At 31.1% G+C, this 18,394-nt stretch overlaps 1 long non-coding RNA gene across 1 annotated transcript; it reads right to left on the bottom strand.

Annotated features, from left to right (window-relative positions):
* Positions 1–3,212: 3,212 nt before the first annotated feature.
* LOC143085208 (uncharacterized) lies at positions 3,213–9,407 on the bottom strand. Its single transcript, XR_012981268.1, has 2 exons — positions 7,848–9,407; positions 3,213–3,672 (listed from the first exon to the last, which is right to left on the bottom strand). It is a non-coding gene; the product is annotated as an uncharacterized LOC143085208 (long non-coding RNA).
* Positions 9,408–18,394: the final 8,987 nt, after the last annotated feature.

The following is an 18,394-nucleotide window of genomic DNA, read 5'->3' as shown; positions in this document are numbered from 1 at the left end:
CATAGAAACACGGTTTCCATGTAAACTGCAAGTCACATCAGGCAGATATTTAAAAACGCTGGTCAATATTTAAACAAATAGAAAACTTGAAATATCCATGCATGAATGTGCTTTGGGGTTCTAAAAATCGTATGGCTAACAACTATTTCTGAACAGATAACCATTTTCCGAATGCATGAGGTAGATAAACTGCGATGCTACAGATTTTGATAATTTTAATTATTTATCCAAAAATGTAATAATAGTACATTTTTATTAAACTAATTTTGTTAGGGTAAAGCTAATAAAGTTTGCTTGATAGAAACTATATCACTGCCACTTGCAACTATTATTAAAACCAATTTTGTTAGGGTAAAGCTAATAAAGTTTGCTTTGATAGAAACTATATCACTGCCATTTGCAAGTAACGTCCTTCGTTCAAAATTTAACCATAACATGCTACATTTTTAATTGTGTATCCAGATAGCTCCACAATCAATGTACAGGTGCGAACTTCATTTGTCTGAATGAAAAAATAAAAATTAAAATAATGAGATATGATTGACAATCCGACAGCTAACCACAGTAGTTCACATAATGGGCAAATATATGTGAGGGAATATGATGTTAAGTAGCTGTCTTCTTTTTATTTGGTTCATATGTGTTTCTCGTTTTCTCGTTTTTTTACATCGATTAAACCGTTGTTTTTCCTGTTTTAATGGTTTCGCACATGTCAATTTTTGAGGTCCTTCATAACTTGTTGTTCGGTGTGCTCCAAGTCTCCCTGTTAAAGACCGTACCTAGACATATATTGGTGTACTATTAGAAATTGTTACTTGGACAAGAGAGTTGTCGTATCATATCTTCTTATATCAATATAAGGAATTATTGGCAAACGGACGGCATTTATCAACGAGAAAACCGATACCGTATAGTCGGCTATATTAAAGGCCCCGTTAAGAAACAATTCGAAAGAGAAAATTGACGACCTCAGTAATAGAAAATCAGTTAACCAAAAACAAATATGACATATTTAAATCAATTACAAACACTGCACATATATTATTATACGGTTGTTTTTAACATGCTTGTAAACAGAAAAACATCCCCGTAATCAAGGACAGTGTAGTAACAGCAAAAGAATTTATTTTAAAGACGTCATAAACAATCTGAGAAACGCACACCCTTTTTTTATTATCATTAGATAAAACCTTTCAATAATCCGACTTTAGAGGAATGAGACAACTTTTAAAATTCGATCCTGTTTGTAAAACTAAATAAAGGCAACAGTAGTATACCGCTGTTCAAAACTCATAAATCCATGGACAAAAAACAAAATCGGGGTAACAAACCAAAACCGAGCGAAACGCATTAAATATAAGAGGAGAACAACGACACAACACCGAAACGCAACACACACAGAAACAGACCAATCATCAGACAAAACACCACGAGAATAACAAATGTAACATGAAAACCAAATACATGAATTTGGGATAGACAAGTACCGTGCCACGTCTTATCTCAATATCTCAAAAATAAGAGAAAACACAAACGACTCAACGTTAAAATGCAACACAAAGAGAAACGAACAATATTATAACAATGACCATCTTCCTGACTTGGTACAGGACACTTTTAAAGGGGAATAAAAGTGGTGGGTTGAACCTGGTTTTAAGGCATGCCAAACCTCGCACTTTAATGGCAAAGTTAAATACAACACCGAAACGACAACACAACACCACAGGACCACAACACAAACAAACAGGAGAACATATTAGACACAGAAAAACATGATTAATAGATAACAAAAAGCATCAGGTCCAAAATTCAATACGCCAAAAACGCGCCTTGCCCACACAAGACTCACCAGTGACGCCCAGATATAAAAGATCGAACGTGAAAAAAGTACAAAGTTGTACAGCACTGAAGATCAAAAGTTGAAAAGGTTTCGCCAAATACGGCATTGTTTTTATGCCCGGGATAAGAACATTCTTATTATATAGAACAATTCATGCTATTGCAAACAGTAAATTTTATCAAATGAATATGAAAGAGATATACACAAAGAAACTAAAGTATTAACTAATTACAGAAAACTAAACCTGAATACATAACGCCTAGATATAAAAGATCGAACGTGAAAAAGGTACAAAGTTGTACAGCACTGAAGATTAAAAGTTGAAAAGGTTTTGACAAATACGGCATTGTTTTTATGCACGGGATAAGAACATCCTTATTATATAGAATACTTAATGCTATTGCAAACAGTAAATGTTAACAAATGAATATGAAAGAGATATATATAATGAAACTGAAATATTAACTAATTACAGAAAACTAAACCCAAGTTTATCACAAAATAGACACACATCCGAATCAGTCCAAGCGTCAACGTAATTAAAAAAAATTGTGACGTCACATACGATGGCGAAAAGGCAGAAACGTTATGCCACATTTGAATTTATGAAATTTAGAAACAGCATGACGTCACATATGAAAAACTATCATTCAAAAATGAGATAGAATTAGGATTGAGTTAGAACTAAATACTGATAATTCATTTAAACAAAATGCATATTGCAATACTTATTAATAGCAATTAACTGTAATATATATATGTCCAGTTTGTTATGAATCCAACCACAAACGTAAATAATCGTACAAAATTTAATATAATTATTAAAGAGGAGGTGGTTAATTTTTCTATACGTCATACCTAAATATATAATAAGAAGACGTCAACACATTTGACAAAATCTGATGAGAATTACAAATATAACATTAAACATGTAAACTAAATACATGAATTTGGGATAAACAAGTACATAAACACGTCTTATAGTAATGCGAATTCACATTCAGCAAAACGGTCACAATCGGGAATAAGTCACGTTTGGTAATTAAAAGATTAGACGACATAATGACAAACCACAATTTACCATGTGGTAAAAATGTCCTTAGCTAGTTTGGTTAAAGAGACATTATATGGATCAACCAATTCGTGATGGTGTCCATAAAATTTACGGAGTGTCAATTTTAATCTGTCCTCCTCATAACTTTGTTGGAGCAGTTTCTGCGTAAGGAGCACACTCCTGTATATGAAGTCCGTATAGTGTGAACAAGCACGTGAATAACGTATCAATTGTGATATGTAAACACCATACGAAGGGGCAGAGGGTATGTTACTGCTGAGAAATGGGAAATTGATAATTGGGAAGTTGAACCTAGCTCTCTCTCTCTAATCTAACTATAACTCTAAAATTCATATCGATGTACTACATGTATCATATAGGACCACATTCCGTAATTGTAATGAGTCGAAATTGCAATAACTGTCCGTCTATGTAAATTCAAATGTTAAACATTCTTAATACTCTACGTTAGAGATATGTACTTTCAATAACTGTATCCTGTTTAGTAGTTTCGTCTTTATCAGTAATATTGTAAAGCATTTGGTGTTCTGATAAAGCACTGATATTATCTCGTAGTGACGGAACAAGTAATAATGATAAATTAAACATTTGAGGGGATTGTCGCTGTTTTCTAACATGTTTGTCTGACTCCTTGCATCCAATCGAATCCTTGTAAGCATGAACATTGCCATTTTGAACCAAGGCTGGAACATCAGTTTGTGTTGTTTTGGTAGAAGCAGAATTCTGCTGTGTCGAAGTCCGTCTTCGCATGCTGAAACTATAATAAAATAAATGTATTAATAATATTAAACCTTTGATAAATTAAAGCATTGCCGCTATTTGAAGGCTTTATGAACTATTGAAAAATCAATCAATCTTTGTTTTTCATTAACTAATGTAAGGAAATAAAACATCATTGTTATGCTTTGTAAATAGAAATAATAAGGTCAATGAACTACTTTTTAAACACAAATTATCTCCTTTTGTCATAATTGATTGTTTCGGGAAATTCCCTAGTCATGGGAACAATCCCGGACAGCAATTTTTGCATGAATTTAATTGGGTGAACTGGAATGTTGCATGCAGTTAAGTAGATTTCGATGTCAAGAGTTTAGACGATGTATCGTTAGGATTCTAAAGAAACTCTTTAAATGTTTACAGAATCTGAATAATGTGTATATATTTATCAGTATTAATATCAGAGGTGTTACTCAGGTTTCGTGCATTTACTGCATAACATAAAAACCAAAGAAACCCGGAATAATTCTATCCCTGATGAAAATAATATATTTGAAATGAAGATATGTTTACACAAACCATCAGTAAGCAGTTATGAAGATGCAGTAGGAACAATAGTCATAATATAACTTGTTGAAGCTTCTAAAATCCCCTACAATTCTTTACATAGAAAGGTAATAATTTGTCAGGTTATGTATTTACTATTTTAATATTGTCAATACTTTAGATAATGATTCAAATAAGATCGTTGACTTCATGCATACATGAACTGTTATGGCCACTATAAATTATTCCCTCCTTAAATGTGGTGTTTGCTGTCGTAATGCGACTCGAAATGAATTTAAATCACAGCTCTTCTTTTTTGTTATTTAAAGATTAAATTGATAGATAAATTATTTAAATGAAAGTGCAGTTTTATTTGAATACAAGTCTTCTAATAATGAGCACAGTGAGATATCAAATAAACGTCTTTTATGTAATCTATCTCTTTCATGTTCTTTTTCAATTTGTACTGCATTTGAACGACACCAACATAAATAAATGACATAATAACTATTCTCTTCTGACTTTATTTTAAGTGCTGTCAGAAAATATACAGCTTGTTCAAATAAGTAACTCAGCCGTATCTATGATAGTTAATTTCCTTAATAGAAACGTGATGGAAATATAGACCACGTAAGAAAATATTATCACGGCACAGACGGGGGGTATAACAACAAGAATTTGAATGAAGCACTTTGCATATCCTGTTGTGGCTATCCTGTTACTTAAGTAGCAGTTACATGATAACAGTATTTCATCGAAGCGTCTTCAAAAAGTATATACATGTATTTACATACATTTTTACACATACTGGATATTTTGGTTATTTAAGCTGTTTTAAAGGCTTTAACGCAATTTAGCACAGACTTAATGTAACAATGTTCCCGGTAGACGTTAAGACAATACGGGTGACAGGATATAATTAACTAAATATGGTGTTATAAAGTTATGGTTCTCTTCCCAAAAATACAATGACAAAAATAAAACAATATGCGATGGAATTACTCGTTGTTGGAATCATTAGAAAGAGACAACGAAAACTGACCATTTCGAATGCTATCTGAGACTTAAATTATTGATCAATTTGTACTGCATTTGAACGACACCAACATAAATAAATGACATAATAACTATTCTCGTCTGACTTTATTTTAAGGGATGCCAGAAAATATACAGCTTGTTCAAATAAGTAACTCGTCCGTATCTATGATAGTTTATTTCCTTAATAGAAACGTGTTTGAAATATATACCATATAAGAAAAAATTATCACGGCACAGACGGAGGGGTGAGTTATTTAACAACAGCATACATTTACATGAATCAATTTGCATATCCTCATGTGACTATCCTGTTACTTTGTTACAATACCGTTTACAGGATATAATTAACTAAATAAAGTGTTATATAGTTATCGCATGGTCCTGTTCCCAAAATACAATGACGAAAGTAAAACAATATGCGATGGAATTACTCGTTGTTGGAATCATTAGAAAGAGACAACAAAAACTGACCATTTCAAATGCTATCTTAGACTTAAATTGTTGATTTTTATTTTTATAACATTTGAAAAACAAGTTTTCTAAATAGCATTACACTTTTGATTAGTGTAACAGGAAAGTCCTATTGAAGGAATTTTCAATATTTGTTTTCCCGTTATTATAAAGATTTCATATTTGTATATGTTGCCCCGAAAGTATTGTTTGTTTGCTACAACTAGGAACGATTATTCCATTTTGTAATTAAGAAATTTGACATTTATAGAAACATGACCTTCATGTAGAATTCGATTGGAAAACTTATAAGTATGAAGAGTATTGCCTGCTTAAATTTTAGAATCATTTTGATGAATAAGAAAACAAATCAACTCTTTTGGGAGACAAGGATCATGATATTGTTTATTAGTTCCCTTGTAAGAGATGATCAAATCTTTCTTTTCAAATATGATGTTATCTCACAAATGACCTTTTATACATGCTTAATAAATATAGTTTAAATAAACAAAATTTTTTATTGTTCTTTGAAGCACATTGTGTTCAGATTTTTTAACGTTTATTTTATGTCTTATTTTATACACTTACTTGAATATTAGAATCCTATCTAATGTTCACATCCAAATGTTAGTAACATTAGGTATAAGATAATTTGCATAAATTGGATGAAACTGATTTTTTTAATGTTTTTTTGTTTTTATAAATTCAGTACGTGAATTATTAATACTTCCAAGTTATTGTTTTGTTATTGCTTTTCCCTTTCACACTTTTAAGATATATATATTACAAAAAGAATTTTTAATATCCGAGAATTTTGACTTTACTATTTTAAATATCTTATCTTTTCAAACTAGCAAAACTACTTTTATTATACGCATGCACATGTACACACAAGACCTGTGGTATCTAAATAGATTTACACTATTTAACTGAGGATCGATGTCATCGAGACACTGATATTCATATTTGACTGTACAAACATGTTGCTTTTGTCAACTAGAAATTAACCTTTTTTTACGACCGCAAATTTTTTTTTCTAAGGTAAGTATACTGCTATGAACTCATGGTTGTCTGTTCAGTCGTATGATTCGTCGTCCATTTGGTTTCAGGACAATAAATTTAGTTTCAGTGACTGGATCTCTATGAAATATTACGTTCAGGTCCATACCACAACAGGAACGTTGGGATGATTTTTTGGGGATTATTTTACCAACAGTTTAGGAATAACGGGACAACAATAGTGCAAAACAAGCATTTTTCCAAATTTTTTAAGAGGTTCATATTTTTCTTTTTTAAATTTTTCAAATTTGAATTTTTTTTTAAAGATATTTGACCACATTTATTTTGTGTCAGAAACCTATATAAAACAAATTTGATCACAATCTAAATTCAACCAGTATCAACCATGAATATTGTGTCCAAATTTGACCCATCTGTTCAGGGTTCGACCTCTGCGGTCGTATCATGCTTCGCTCAGAGAAGCGTTTTATTAATTTTATAAGCACACAAATCTAAAATCATATATTTGTTCATATCAAAATGGTGGGCAATTCGAAATCTACATACAAATCTACATACAGAGGAAAAGTTTGCATTGATTAATTTAATCCTGTGAATATTAATTAGTATAAACATTCTATAACAACATGTATATTCTTATGTGCAATAAATATTATGAAAACTATAACAAATAGTTCTGCTTTTATATACCAAACACATAAATATAAATTTCTGTTAGAACATCATTCAATCAAAACAAATAATTTTCTTACACAACCTATTTATATAAACGTCGAATGAATATAGGACCGAATGCTTCTAAAAAAGGGGAACCATAATTTAAAAAAAAACTAAATTAGGATTGTTCATTGATTAAAAGTAAAAAAAAAAGATGTAAACATGTTAAAGCGCTTTCTTATGCCATTTTTATTTCGTTTTCTAATTAAAAAAAACTGTTTACTGAAGAATCAGTATACACCATTCTTCAATAAAATCTATTATGGATAAGGCGTTAACAAGCCTTTAGTTATAGTTGTAATTAATATTTGATTGTGTAAAATAAATTGCATTTTTTGTCGAGTCGTTCAATGGTTTCAATAAAGTTGTTGGTATTGACAGAAAATATTAAGGTCGTCATATGACATAAAATTGGTTTTTATCTACACTTTTATGAACACTTACATATTTCTCCGGCAAACCATTGGAAGGTTTCTTTTAAAAGTTTCGTTGATGTTGACGTAAATGTAAAAGTTAATTCCATAATTAGAAAATTGAAACAAATACAGTATTGCTTTGATAAGCCCACGTTGTGCTGATATAAATGTCGTTGCTGACGTGGTAAACGAATCAACTGCATTGAAAATTGATATTGGAAGTGTACTTATTATGAAATATATACTAATGAAGAATAACATATGAGTAAGGCGCTTACTACTCCTTATGTTGCGCTTTCTATATTCTTTACTCCTCATAAATAATCCACGTAATCGTCCAGAGCTCCGTAATGATTGTCCAATAAAGATATTCATTATAAACATCAACATAAATGGAAGTAAAGACAGCCATACAAGATCTATAACAACATAATATTTTTCTTCAAAATTGAAAGATGCAGGTGATGTGTTATTGCATATGTATTTATTCTGTACTTCCATCAAACCGTTATTTATAAAAAGATGACCATCTATTGCGAAGCTCATCAGCATTGGTACTATGAGAACTATTTTAAGCAGTGATGAAAATTTTGCAGTTCGATATTGTAACGGAAACCGAGTTTTCACGAACCTCTCAACGGTTATGGATACCAGTATCCATGACGAAATATGCATTGAAAAATATATCATAAAAACATCCAGTTTACAACCGACGTCAGAAATGGTCCTAATGTCGAAATCGAACGTTGCTAGAATCCATCGTCTCACTAATCCAGTTATAAGTACGGTAGTGTCCGATACAGAAAGAATAAAAAGGAAATTGTAGGTTATATTTTTCCATTGTTTCATCCGACATAAAACAATAATAATTCCAATGTTTCCAAAACCTCCGACAATCAATATTATTGGTGATATAATTCTCCAAATCCATTGTGTAATTTCCTCTAAATGTACAGCATTTGTATCTAACGGCAGATCAGTAATATTGTAAGAATAATTAGAGTAAGATACATTAACATAATTTGACGATTTGAATGAGCACTCTATGTATCTCTCAGTTGTTTCTATAGTACTGTTTACACTTGTTTGAAGACCGACAACCATTAAATGTTTTTTTTTCTACACACAGAAAAGGGTTCTAACAAACGATAAGTCATCTAACATTTCCTTATAAGAAAACATATAGCAGATTTACTAGGGTGTATCTATGCAAGGTAATATTTTGTGCATTGTTCGTCACTGGAATTCTTTTCTTTTTTATACATAATAATTTTTCACCTCTACACGGTTCACAATCTTTATACTTCCTCTTTATATCATCAAAAGTGTTGAAATATCAAACCCTGCTTTACAATCTGTTAATACTCAATTTGCAAGTGATTAATTCTTTGAAGCATACTCTGTACACTATATTTGTATAAATAAAATAGTTTTTTTTGTTGAAGTGTATGTATTTAATGACGGACGACTTGTATTGTATGTAAATATACATGGCTCGTAATTAGATTTTTTAAAAAATGCCTTGTCATGATTACATTTACACATCTATTTATCTTAAAATCATATTTTATATAAAAAAGTCTATCCATAACTACTTTTTAAATGTAGCGTCTAGATTTGATAAATAGAATTATAATTCTTTTAACATCTATGATCATTTACGAAAAGGATAATGATATTTAATTAATATGTACAATTGATAAATAATTTTTATTTTTCTTAAAGCTTGAAAACAACGATTATTGAAATCATATAGCTAACAAATGCAAATACTTCTCTATTTATTAATGAATCAAAGGTTTTGTGTTTCGTAATTAGACAGCCATATTCATACAAACAAACAAAATACAAAAACGAAGACAACTACATAAAAAAAGAACAGGTATATCAGTCTGATAATTATGTGAGTAGCTTAAATGAAATTTCTAGTTAAACAGTTTTATAATCATACCTTACGTTAAGGGTAATTTGTAAATTACAATTCCATCCTTTACTAATCCGAATTGACTTAAAGGTATTGAATCATGCAGTAGAATTCTATAACTAAATGTAAACTGGTTTTATGATGTAATAGATTTACATTTGATTATGTGCAAACGTTTCTTTCACAAAACTGATTATTTATCAAATTTAAAGTAGATGCGAACATTGTTCTGACACTTATTTAGAATTGTTCATGGTCGAATACAAATGTGTCGTATTTAAAATGTCATAAGCAAGAAGGCCAAAGTTATGAAAGGATAGCACTTGAAAACTGTATTCGTGTTAAATATTTGTTTCAAATTGAGTGGAGTTTACAATGTTTTGATCTGGAAATATCGCCAACAAAATTGAACAGATTTACAACGATAATTATCTTGCTTCTTATTTTTATTATTCTGTGTAGGTATGGTTTGAAGTTGATTTCCTTTTTAATTGATTATTAATTAATTAAATACTCGTGTCACAGTACTATTATAATAGTACATTCTATAGACTCCAAACTTATCTGGTCATTTACAACGTGTTCGAAGTTGATGTCGAGTTTTCAAACATATCACAAATGTAACTGAAATCAAAGTTCATGACGAATGTAAAATATGCAAGAAACAAACAAATTCCAAACAAAGAATTAAACTGGAAACAGCCATTTTTCAATTAAATTTTCATTTCATTTCCAATGCTATATACAACCAATTATTGTTTTTTTTTTAAATTCCGTACTCCATGTATATTCTACCTCACAATTATTTTATTTCCTTGTACATGTGTTCGTAAATTTATATGGCGAGATTTTGTCCAACGTTATGGTTGTCTTTTTCGAATTGTTTTATAAATACCCCTCCCCGTTCTTTTTTGTTTGTTTTATTTTTTATGTATTGTCATTGTATCATTACTTTTACAAATTGTGACTTTCATGGAGAGTTGTCTCATTGGCACTCATACAACATATCCTTATATATAATTATGATTATAAAGCAAATTTACAGATCTAACATTGTTGGGTTGATGTTTAGACGAGTTGTATATATATATATATATATATATATATATATTGTTGTTACCTGATTTCTGTAACGATATGTACTACTTTATTGTATACGAACATCAAAAGAAAAGACAATCCATCGTCTTAGATTCATCTACAACGTTCTTCAATTTCTCATATAATTCCTGAGTTTTTATATATTCTCCAACAGGATACTCATAAGCCATTTATTGATAATCATTCCCCTTTCTATATCACTGTAAAGGTGTTTAATTTAGAAACACATCAATGGTAAAGAAATCCAAAGTATGGTTACACTAATTTGCTGTAGAAATGTTTCATATTGTTTCTGTTTTGTAAGGCTCTAGTTCTTTTGTGATGACGTTATTCAATATTTTGACATATTATTTATTTTTATGCATTAATCATAACACTCTCATTTTTACAATTAATTGGTAGAACACAATTCAAAATAAGCCAATATTCAAGATTGATCCCTAATGCGAAAAAACAAACTAACTTTTGAAATAACGATTTCAAATTTTTTTGTTAGAAACGCATTGTAAAGTTTTATGAACCGATCAAATAAGGGGATAAAGATCAATAACAGGTGCATGTTGTCATTATGCCATGCATGATACATTTGTAAGACACAAAAAATACTATTGGAGGAGGTCGCCCTTCCCTATTCAAATAAACGATTATTCGTAATATAGGAAATCCTTATCCCCATTGTTAATTTTTGAAGGTTTGATAAAAGATTCTGTAAAAAATAATTATGATCTTGAGGTAATGATTTCAACTTACACTATACACGCGACAGTTTAACATATTTACAAAAGAACTTGTAATCAACATTGGCGAGGTTATTCCTAGCTTGGCTAGTTAGTTTGTTAATGAGTAGTGAACCCATCAAGGTGAAAAGGTAAGCCCATAAAGTTGTAACAGTAAACCCATCCAAATTTAAAAGCAAACTCATCAAGAAGCAAAAGTGAACCCATATAAATGCAATAGTGAACCAAAAAAGATATCAATGTGAACCCTTACAACTGCAATAGTGAACCCATTCAACTGCAATAGTGAACCCATATAGGTAGAATAGTGCACCAGTAAAGGTGTATCCGGGAACCAATACAAATTCAAAAATAACCAATACAAATGACATTTAAAACCAATTCTTCAGAGAACAATTGAAGGTCTTTCAACCTCGATAATAAGAATGAAATTTAAAAAAAATATGTTACAAAATGTCACTCCTTGTTGATGTAATTTGTAATCTCAAACTGATATAAAAAAAAGATAATGAACAAGAAAGAATTTTAAGCAAAGTTCAAAATCTAGAACGTCAAATTGACCTTTGACCTCGACCTCAATTTCAAGGTCTTATGTCAGTGATCTCGAATCAAAAGACCCCAGTTCAATCACTTCTATGGTTGTGGAGAAATACTGATTTCAAATACATAAGGGGAGAAAACTCCTATAAGGTTCAACCAAAACACTTTAACTGAAATAGGTTGAAGTTGCCCCTTATTGTTAACAGTTATTTCATTATCATAACATTAACTGTAACAGTCTCTTTTGAATAATGATAACAAGCAAAATTCAAAATTTATGACATGACCTTGACCTTTGACCTTGACCTCAATTATTTTCTTCGAATGGACCAAGGACTTCATATGAAAAGACTGTAGGCCTCTACAACTTACATGTATACCGTATGAATTTATTCAACATATCGCCTATCTTAAATTCTCAAAGGGAAATAACTCCCATTAGATGTCTTTCGATCACTCCAGTTAAAATTTAAATCATTCTAAAGAGTAGACGAACAGTTTTGTGAAAACAGTTTGTTAAAAAAAATTTTCGTTTTAGAGATATAGTGATAAAAAGAAAAGGGGGACGCGGGGAGATAACTCCTATAAAAATAAGTGTTCGGTCACACAGGGTGAGTTTTGAAACCCCCATCACTGTACAACAACATTGACCAAACATCCATTCGATATGTTGGAAAACAAAAAAGCATCTCAGAAAACAAAAGATCTTTCCACGAATAGTGGAAAGACCTAATAATAACCAATACAAATGCAATAGTAACCCAATAGGTACAAATAAAAACCCATGAACATGAAATATCGAACCCATAAAATGAATTAGATCTACTACAGTAAATCCGCCAGCCCATACATACATGTAAACGGTGTCTAACAACTGCAATATTCCAGAATTAGTACAAGACCATTAAAAATATGTGTGGAAAGCAGACAAGTGTATAGCCATTTTGAATGATATTGATTTAAAGTTTGATACTAATAAAATTGAGAATGGAAATGGGGAATGTGTCAAAGAGACAACATCCCGACCATGCATGGAACAGTAAACAACAGATGGTCACCAACAGGTTTTCAATGCAGCGAGAAACTCCCGCACCTGGAGGCGTCCTTCAGCTGTCATTTATTCAAGTATGCATGCTATAAGGCAAATTGGAAATTACAGATAAAAACATATATTTCGATTTTTTCTATACATGATAGATATTCTCTTGGTTCCATTTGAAGATGTTTTTATTTTATTATTTCGGGTCTCGGTGACCGAATGGTCTAAGTACTAACATTTTTATCAATAGCCAGTCTACACTGAGGTTGTGAGTTCGAACCCCGCTCGTGTGCGTGCACTAGATTTCCAATATTATTTGACTATGATTGTCAGTTTTCTTATTGAAAGTCGGAGTTTTTATCCAGGCACACCGGATTCCTTCACCAATAAAAGGTGGCCGCCACTAAGTAGCCAAAAAGCGCTGTTTAAAAGTGGTAACACAAAAAAAAAAACCCACAAAATTCGAAAATCAATTCTATTTTATTTTCTGTGAAAATAGAATGCTGATGTTGACATTGTGTGTTTCATAATACATTATGTTTAGACGACTGAATTGTTTATATTGAATGTTGTCATGTTCCCGATTTTCAAACGTTGAATAGTTTTCAACTGTTTATCAAGATTTTCTAAGGGTGAAACTTTGCTATTCTTATACACTGATTGCGATTTTGATAAAAAAAAAAAAAAAAAATGCGATGGTACCGTTAGGATACTTTAAATGTTGTAAGGCGATAAGTTTGATTGAAAAACATTGATATTTTTTTCCAAAAATTCGTTATTCGTGATAAATCATGCAAACTTATACATGCTTGTCAGAAATCTGATATTTAAAAAACAATATTTTGAAATATACCGAGTAGAGATTGACTCGTTATGGCAGTTTTATGGTTAGCAATTAAAATGTCAAGATTAAATTTTGGGTTGATTAAAGTGTTGTGTCAAAACATCATGAACAGTTGCTACTTATATGCTTCTTCCTGTTCAAATTTCTATTAATTTTGTTCGCTGGTATTTATATCTTTTACCATAAGGTATTTAGATATCTGAATTGATACGTTTCACTCTTGCTTTTTCACACTATACGAATTTCATAAGCAGGGTTTTGCGCCTTACAAAAAATCCAGCTCCCAAATAGTGAAAAAAAAACGAATGAAATCGCGTGAGATATGTTTACAGATCATACATACAAATTATGTCTCGATTCCCTAGTGGTATGCTTCCACACTGTTAAATCTTCAGAAACCATGATAGTTTAAATTATCTGGACTTTTATCGATTGTGTCCTTTTCCGATTATTTTGATTGTAAGTGGTTTCGCATGGCACGTAATGCCTGTAAAGCATGAGACGATAACACTATTGCCATACCAGATCTTGCTTTTTTATGAGTGCATGCTATTCCCTCAGGTTTGTGTTTTCTTTTCTTTCTTAAACAAATGATGATGTGAACAAATAATTATTAATGTTGGTTACTTTGCACATCATCGTCATTGCCTGTGCACACTAGTCATGTAATCAGACTTACATTTTATAACAATTGTAGACTTAACATGACAATTTATAGAAAAACGTATGTGTGGCAAATCATTAATACAGAGTTATCAAACTTTCCTTTGCCTAATTGAATTTTCATTTAATTATTTGTTATATATGTTACACACTATTTAAGAGCTGCATTAAATTGTATATTAAAAGTAGTTATAATGTAATTTTTTAAAACTGTATAATGTTTTTTAAAATAACAACGTTAATGTTTAAATCATATATTTCATCTTTTAAAATGTAAATGTTTGATTGAATAGAAAAAAAGATATATGCTATACATGACCAGAACACATGACATGTATGTTCTACTGTCCGTAGCAATCAGCAAGCTCTATGGTTTAAATAGTGAAATAAAAATATAATAAAGGTGCAAGTGTAATTATATTATGAAGAGTATGTACCAATTGTAGTACCTTTTATCTGTTTGTATACACGAGCATCTTTACGAAAGCTTCAACAACGAATTCAATCTACTGTCTATTATATCTCTTTTTCATGCGTGTACGAACTGGTGACATAAAAACTGGTGGAATTTGTTTGTTATGGTACTGTTGTCGATTACGATTATTTAAGTCTATATCATCACGTATGCAATCAAATTAAGAATTGAAATGGAAAAGTGTCAAAGAGACAACAACCCGACTACAGAGCAGAAATTGCAACCACCAACTGGTCTTCTAAAAAACGATGATATCCAGCACCCAGATGCGGCTTCAAGTAGCCCTTAAACAATAATGTAACTTAAAACACATCCAAGATTAACGAAGGCAACCGGTAACTGACTTTGAACATGAATTTTGGATCCTCAATGCTCTTCAACTTTGTACTTGTTTGTCCTTATAAATATTTTGATATGAGCGTCACTGTAGAGTCTTGTGTAGACGAAACTCGCGTCTGGCGTACTAAATTATAATCCTGGTACCTTTGATAACTATTTACCCATTTGTTTTCTTCCTTAATGTCTTTTCATACTTCACGATTTGGTGTTTGTTAGTCAGCTATGCACATTATATTTTCTTTACCTCATAGTAAACACAAGTATGATGGCGTTCGTACAACTTTCGAAGTGAAGTTTTCCGTTTTACCATCTTAAGCCTCGGTCACAGCTTAACGTTCATGTCCTTAAGACGTCGGTTCTTATCCGTTAGACGTCTGTCCATATCCGTGGCATGTCCATTTGTCGTACGTTTTATCCGTCGACGTCCGTTCTGTCCGATGGAAATTTTTGAGCATGTTCAAAACTTTGAACGGACGACAAACGAATAAAATGTCTATTGAACGTCCGGTAGGCGTCCGTTTTGTACGGTACTCGTCTGTTTCGTTTCCGTTTTGTATCCGTTACGTGTCCGTTATACATTCGTTGGAGGTCTGGAAGATAAATTCATCAACGAACTTCTACCGTATGTTCAACGGATAAAACGGCTATACACACATGTTTTGTAATGGTCCTGCACTGTTTCTAGAATATTGCAGTTGTTAGACACCGTTAATGTATGGGCTGGCGGATGTTTTGTAGTAGTTCTAATTCATTTGATGGGTTCGATATTTCATGTTCATGGGTTTTTATTTGTACCTATTGGGTTACTATTGCATTTGTATTAGTTATTATTTTGTTTTTCTTCTGATTTTTTGTTCTGCCGTCTGAGATGCTTTTTTGTTTTACAACATATCGAATGGATGTTTGGTCAATGTTGTTGTACAGTGATGGGGATTTCAAAACTCACCCTGTGTGACCGAACACTTATTTTTATAGGAGTTATCTCCACGCATCACCCTTTTCTTGTTATCGCTATATCTCTAAAACGATAAAAGATTTTAACAAACTGTTTGCACCAAATTGTTTGTCTACTCTTTAGAATGATTTAGTTAATTTTGACTGGAGTGATCAAAAGACATCTTATGGGAGTTATTTCCCTTTGAAAATTTAAGATAGGCGATATGTTGAATAAATTCATACGGTATAAGTCTTTTCATATGAAGTCCTTGGTCCATTTGAAGGAAATAATTGAGGTGAAGGTCAAAGGTCAAGGTTGTGTCATCAATTTTGAATTTTACTTGTTATCATTATTCAAAAGAAACTGTTACAGTTTATGATATGATAATGAAATAACTGTTTACAATAAGGTGCAACTTCAACCTATTTCAGTCAGAGTGTTGTGATTAACCCTTATAGGAGTGTTCTCCCCTGATGTATTTGAAATCAGTATTTCTCCACAACCATACGAGTGATTGACCTGGGGTCTTTTGAAGTACATCAACAAGAAGTGACATTTTGTAACATAGTTTTTTTTTAAATTTCATTCTTATTATCGAGGTTGAAAGACCTTCAATTGTTCTCTGAAGAATTGGTTTTTAATTACATTTGTATTGGTTGTTATTGAATTTGTATGGGTTCTCGAATATACCTTTACTGGTGCACTATTGTACCTATATGGGTTCACTATTGCAGTTGTAAGGGTTCACAATTATATCTTTTTTGGTTCATTATTGCATTTATATGGGTTCACCTTTGCTTCTGTAGTCTGTTTGTGTTGTTTACGCATCGTTGTAAATATAATGGAATTTGATGCGCCTGTCATACAAGTGAGAGCTTTAAAACCAGGTTCAATCCACCATTTTCTACATAACATTTACCAATTCAATATGATGACAAATGTTATATATTTGTTTGATGTGTTTGAGCTTTTGATTTTGCCATTTGATTAAGGCCTTTCCGTTTTGAATTTTCCTCGGAGTTCAGTATTTTTGTGATTTAACTTTTTAGACACTAATTAATCAAACTAGTTCTACAAACTTGTTCCACAATGACTACAGATAGATAATGACAAGAGAAACGTTAACGGAATAGAAATAAATGACTTGCACTGACAACATATCATAATCAACATGATTGATATAATTTGGCGAAAAGGTTATTTTGGAGTGAAATATGTGGTTTTAAGAGAACAAAATACAAAATATAGTAATAGAAAAAAAAATACAATTTATTGTTATATTTTTAGGCTAATGACTTGGTGACGATAGGACACTTTATCTTTCTATTTTATTGTGTAGTCCTCCATTTATTAGTATTCATATTAAAGTTATTTTGAGGTGAAATGTGTGATTTTTAGAGAAAAAAGCGGCAAAAAATTGAACTGAGAAAAAGCTCATATGTTAATGGTTAACATCTTTGAAATGTGATCTTTATAGAAAATAGAACATACAATATAATATTTCTATTGTAAAGTCATGATGTAATGAACAAATCATTAATATCTATATAAATATACATGAGATATGTTTTAGAGGAAAAATGTTGAATACTAGAAATGAAAAAAGCTTGGCTATTTATGATTAATCTTTTGAAGTAGGATCTTTATAGAACAAAAAAGAAACCTGTCATATCTTATTTCAATATTATAAAGTCCTACAGCTATAAAAAATTAAAACCTGGTAGGATTGGGGAAATGGATATAAAAAATGTGGTGTGCATGGTTACAACTTTTAACAAATTGGTTTTTGCATATTTGAGTTATTGTCCGAAATGAGTACGACGATCGACCTTACTTTCTAAGTACTGCACAGGCATTTTTTTAGTTTTTATTGTCTAAAATGTGATCGACGAACGGTCAGATAAGGAATATACTTTAATTTAAAAAAAGAATACTGGTATTACGGTTTTCGAATTTTAGATGTTTAACATAAACAT

The sequence above is a fragment of the Mytilus galloprovincialis genome, chromosome 8 (assembly GCF_965363235.1).
Source record: "Mytilus galloprovincialis chromosome 8, xbMytGall1.hap1.1, whole genome shotgun sequence".
NCBI lineage: Eukaryota > Metazoa > Mollusca > Bivalvia > Mytilida > Mytilidae > Mytilus > Mytilus galloprovincialis.
This window is presented reverse-complemented; position numbering and strand designations above follow the sequence as displayed.